Source organism: Muscardinus avellanarius (genome assembly GCF_963383645.1).
Source record: "Muscardinus avellanarius genome assembly, chromosome: 13".
NCBI lineage: Eukaryota > Metazoa > Chordata > Mammalia > Rodentia > Gliridae > Muscardinus > Muscardinus avellanarius.
The window spans coordinates 41,639,894-41,645,893 of NC_137799.1; positions in this window are offsets into that span (position 1 = coordinate 41,639,894).

A 6,000-nucleotide genomic window follows, 5' to 3' on the forward strand; every position below is an offset into this window, starting at 1 on the left:
CAGGGACATTCTATGTTCAAACTATACCCTCAGTCCTTTTAGTGTGTGTGTGTGTGTGTGTGTGTGTGTGTGTGTGTGTGTGTGTGTTACTGGGGTTGGAACCCAGGGGCTTTTCTACCTCCAGGTTATACTCCCAGGCCTATTTTATACTTTATTTGGAAACAGGGTCTCCTGTCTCAGCCTCCCAAGCTCTGGGTTTACAAACGTGCGCCACCACGCCCGGCCCCCAGTTCTTTTAATCTTTTGCTTTGAAATGGTTTCTCACTAAATTTCTGGGAATCTTGCTACATTGCTGAGGCTATCCTGTGCTCCTCCTGTCTCAGCCTCCCAAGTACTGAGATTATAGTCATCTGCCTGGCCTGTGCTCTCCTGCTCTGGGACCTTACTCTGAAGTTCCAACTCACATCTTAGAATCTTCCTAGTCCGCTTTAATATCTCCTCCTCCTCCTCCTCCTCCTCCTCCTCCTCCTCCTCCTCATCCAGAAAGTGTCATCTTTTCTTTCTCCCACTCTTTGTCTCTTCTACAGCCATTTGTCTGAGACCAGAAACTATTGCATTTACCCCGTCCTCTCTCCGCTTCGTTTCTTCCTCTCAGGCACCTCTGTGCCATCAGGCACACCTGAGCCCAGGAAACTCTCATTTCCGCCTTCCTCACTGGGTCCTACTTAAGTTTCACCAGGAGTCCAAGGGAAACTGCCCCTCCCCAAACCCTCCTGCAGAGTTAACCCCATGGGAGCCAGAAGTCCCCGGGTACCGCAGGAAAACTGTGCTTTGTAGAGGCTGAGCCAGGTCTTATCCCCCAGCCCCTTCAGAGATGGGGAAACCATGCCCAGAGAGGGTGCATGGAAAACGCTGGGCCACACAGCCAGGACTCTGACTGAGGAGACAGGGCTGGCAGGGAGAAGGCAATTCCACCTCAGGTCTCTACCCCTTCCTTGTCCCCAGCTCCCAAGAGGTGTGTCTGGAATGCTGGAGGGACCAGAGCCAGAGGGAGTGTCCCCTTCCCAGGCCCTGAGGGGAGCGAGGGTAAACCTGGAGAGGGGAATGTGGCTGCTCAGTTTCATTCCAGCCACTCGGGCCCAGCTCTGGTGTCCTCCGCCTGCTATCCTCCCCCTGCTGTCCTCCCCCATGCTCCAAGCCCTCGGTCATCCCTTTATCTCAATTCCTGCCTGTGACCCCAGCGGCCACGGGGTGCTGGGGGCTCCCTGGTGCCAAGATTAACGGGTGAGTGAAGCTGGATTCCAGACCTGGCTCGGCCTCTCTGTCGCTGCACGACTTCGGAGTGTTTTGTTTTTTTCCTGAACCTCAGTTTCTTCATCTGTGACTTGGACTTGGGGGTTAATGAGAGGAGGAAATAATGGGCAATAATTCATGAAAAGGACAGTGACCGGCGCATGGCAAATACTCAGGTGTCACTTCAGGACTTTTCCTGCACAGCCCAAAGAGATGGGGTGGGCACGGAGGGGTGGGGGACGGGTGGAGGAGGGATGCTGAGGGCTGTTTTTAAAGGTCACTGAATTCAACATCCTCTTCCGCCTCAGATTCCTTCCATGATTCTGAGTTTCCTGTGAGGGGAGGGAGGAAGAGTGGGGCCAAGGCTTGCTGGGCCCTGACTCTAGAAGGGAGGAATAAAAGGGAGATAAGAGGAGCCACATGCGCAGGTGTACATGGCGGGAAGCACACATCCAGGGAGTATGCTGGGTGGAGAGCCGGATCACAGGAGAAAGGACAAGGCGTGGCCAGGATAGGAGCTGTGGCAGCCGTGTGACCCCTCCAGTTCTGGCTGCTAGCAAGTTCTAGAAAGAAAACTTCACCTCCTACAGAAAGTGTCCCCTCTATTCCGTGTAATCCATTTTCCAAGGCAGATGTGGAGAACCACCCCACGGGGCCACCTCCATCCTCCACGTCAAGCCCTCTCCATAGACCACTTTAGAGGAGGCCAGGTTCCTTCCTTCCTTCCTTCCTTCCTTCCTTCCTTCCTTCCTTCCTTCCTTCCTTCCTCCTTCCTTTCTTTCCTTTCTTCCCTCCCTCCCTTCTTTCTATCCTTTCTCTCTTTCCTTTCTTTTGTGTGTGGATTCAGGGATTGAATCCAGGGGTATTCTACCTCTGAGCTACACCTCCAGACCTTTTTATGTTTGTTTGTTTATTCATTCATTTATTTTCAGTACTGGGGATGGAACCCAGGGGCATTCTACCTCCAAGCTACACCCCTAGCCCTATTTTTTATTCTTTATTTTGAAACATGGTCTCACTGAGTTGCAAAGGGCCTCACTGAGTAGTTGAGGCTCTCAGCGAACTTGGATCCTCCTGTCTCAGCCTCCCGCGTGCTGGGATTACAAGTGTGCAACACCACGCTTGGCTGTTTGTTTATTTATTTTTTATTTTTATTTTTGGTGGTACTGGGGGTGGAAACCAGAGGCTTTCTACCTCCGGGCTATACTCCCAGACCCATTTTATATTTTATTTGGAAACAGGGTCTCACTAAGTTGCTGAGAGCCTCACTAAGTAGCTGAGGCTGGCTTCGAACCTGTGCGATCCTCCTGTCTCAGCCTCCTAAGCGCAGGGATTACAAGCGTGCACCACCACACCCGGCTTGGCTGTTTGTTTAGAAACAAGGTCTCCCTAGCCAGGCATGGTGCCACATACTTGTAATCCCAGTATTTGGGAGATTGAGACAGGAGGATCACAGGTTCATAGTCAGCTTCAGCTAGTACTTAGTGAAGCCCTCTGCAACTAAGTGAGACCTTGTTTCAAAATAAAGAATGAAAGATAGGGCTGGGAGTATAGCTCAGAGGTAGAAGACTCCTGGCTTCAATATCCCCAGTACTACAAAAAAAAAAATCAACAACAACAAAACAATCTCCCTGAGTTGCTGAGAATTTCACCACATTGCTGAGGCTGTCCTCGAACCTACTATCCTCCTGTCTTAGCTACTCAAGTACTGGAATTAACAGTGTGTACCACTCACCTGGCTTTTCTTTTCTTTTTCTTTTTCTTTTTTTTTTTTTTGATACTGGGAATTGAGCCCAGGAGTGTTCTCTGAGCTTCACTCTAGCCCTATTTTATGTATGTATGTATGTATGTATGTATGTATGTATGTATGTATGTATTTAGCAGTGCTGTGCTAGGGGTTGAACCCAGGGGCATTCTACCTCCAAGCTCCAACCCCAGCTCGATTTTTTATTCTTTATTTTGAAACAGGGCCTCACTAAGTTGCAGAGGTTGGCTGCAAATCTGCGATCCACCTGTTTCAGCCTCCCAAGTGCTAGAATTACAAGCATGCCTGGCTTATTTTTAATTTTACTTTTTTGCAGTACTGGGGGTGGAACCCAGGAACATTCTCTGAGCTACACCCCCAGTCCTATTTTTATTCTTTATTTTGAAACAGGGTCTCACTAAATTGCAAAGGGCCTCACTAAGTAGCTGAGGCTGTCTGTGAACTATGATCCTCCTGTCTCAGCTTCCCAAATGCTGGTATTACAAGTGTGCGCCACCACACCTGACTTACTTTTTATTTTTGAAATAGGATCTCACTAGCCGGGCATGGTGGCGCACGCTTGTAATCCCAGCATTCGGGAGGCTGAGACTGGAAGATCACGGTTTGCAGACAGCCTCAGCTACTCAGTGAGGCTCTCTGCAACTTAGTGAGACCCTGTTTCAAAATAAAGAAAAAAAAAGTAGGGCAGGGGGTGTAGCTCAGAGGTCAGATGCCTCTAGGTTCCATTCCAGACCCGCAAAAAAAAAAAAAAAAAAAAAAAGAAAGAAATAGAATCTCACTGAATTGCTGAGGAATCCACTGCGTTGCTGAGGCCGGCTTTAAACTTGTTATCCTCCTGTCTCAGCCTCACAAATACTAGGATTTACAGGCATGCGCCACCATTCTTAACTATTTATGTATATATGTATGTATTTATGTATTTATTTATTTTATTCCTAGGGATTGAACCCAGAAGCATTCTACCACTGAACTACATACACCCCCAGCACTATTTTTATTTATTTATTTATTATTTATTTATTTAATTATTTTTTTGTGGGTCTGGGGATGGAACCCAGGGCATTTGACCTCCGAGCTACATCCCCTGCCCTATTTTTTTTTAATTCTTTATTTTTTGAAACACTCTCACAAAGTTGTGGAGGGCCTCACTAAGTAGCTGAGGCTGTCCGCGAATCACGACCCTCTAGTCTCAGCCTCCCAAATGCTGGGATTATAAACGTGCGCCACCACGCCCAGCTTTTTTTTTTTTTTTTTTTTTTTTTGGTGGTGCTGGGGTTCCTGGAAACCCTTCTACCTCTGGGCTACACTCCCAGACCTATTTTTATACATTTTATTTGGAAACAGGGACTCTTAAGCCAGCAAGGCTGGCTTTGAACCTGCGCAATCCTCCTGCCTCTGCCTCTCAAGTGCGGGGATTACAAGCGTGCGCCACCACTCCCGGCTTTTTATTTATTATTTTGAAACAGGGTCTCATTAAATTGTGGAGGACCTCACTATGTTGCTGAAGTTGGCCACGAACCCATGTTCCTCCTGTCTTAGCCTCCCAAGTACAGGGTTTACAAGTGTGCCACCATGCCTGGCTTATTTTTTATTACTTTTATTTTTGGTACTGGGGATTGAACCCAGGGACATTTTACCTTCAAACTAAACCCCCAGCCCTATTTTCTATTCTTTCTTTCTTTTTATTTTTTCTTGGTACTGGAGATGGAACCTAGAGATATTCTACCTCCGAGCTACACCCCAGCTCTATATTTTATTCTTTATTTTGAAACAGGGTCTCACTGAGTTGCAAAGGGCCTCACTAAATACCTGAGGTTGTTCGCAAACCTAGATCCTCCTGTCTCAGCCTCCCAAATGCTGGGATTATAAGCGTGTGCCACCACACCCAATTTATATTTATTTATTTATTTATTTTTGCGGTACTGGGCATTGAACCCAGGGGCATTCTATCTCCAACCTACACCCCCAGCCCTATTTTTAACTCTTTATTTTGAAACAGGTTCTCACTAAGTTGGGAAGGGCCTTACTAAGTAGCTAAGGCTGGCTGCAAACCTGAGATCCTCCTGTCTCACCCTCCAAAGTACTGGGATTACAAGTGTGCGCCACAGCGCCTGGTTTATTTTTTATTTTTGAAATAGGGTCTCACTAAGTTGCTGAGAACCCCACTATGTTGTTGAGGCTGGCCTGAATCTGGGATCCTCCTGTCCCAGCCTCCCAAATACTGGTATTATAGATGTACACCACCATGCCCAGCTGGAACCTCCCTGTTTTTAAACTGACTTGCTCCAATTACACTCAGCCGCCCTGAACCTTGATCTTGGTTCCTGTTCCTGCCTCAGTTTCCCTGTGCATACACGAAAGCATGCATTTCTCAGTGTTTCTTCGCGGGCCTTTCAGCATGTCCGGTTGCGTCTCAGTGGGTAGGAGCTTCTGTCTGACCGTCTCTCTGGTTCTGTCGGTGTCTATGGCTGTCACCGCCAGACTCTTAGTGAACATTGCTGTGTACCTTAGGCCACTTCTCTGTCGACCACAGAGCCCATCTCCAGTGTTCCTGGAGCGGAGTTATGTGCACTCAGCGTGCACTCACGGCGACTCTTCCTGCCAGCCCAGGCCCTCTTGTCTTGCCCTGGGGCATGCCTCCGTCTTAATTCCTGGTAATGAGCTCTCTCCTCTCAAACTCTTTCTTCTTGATTTTGTTTTTCTCCAAAGCTGGGTGGGGCACCTCTACGCTTGAGGAAACATGGGTGGGGTGGAGTTGGGTGGGGTGGGAAGGGGAGAAAAGGGACTACACCCAGTACTGAGACCCCAGAGGCCAGAGACAGCTCAATCCCTCAAGAAAACGTTTGTGTAGGCGCTATCCCTAGCTAGGCAGGGCCCGCTGCACCTTACTGGGAGGAGAGAGGGGTGCTCCCTGGGGTGGGGCCCCTGACCTGTGGGCCCAGAGGATTGGGTAGTATGAAGAAAGGAGACACTGGGCCCGCCAGGAGACTGAAAGGGACTCG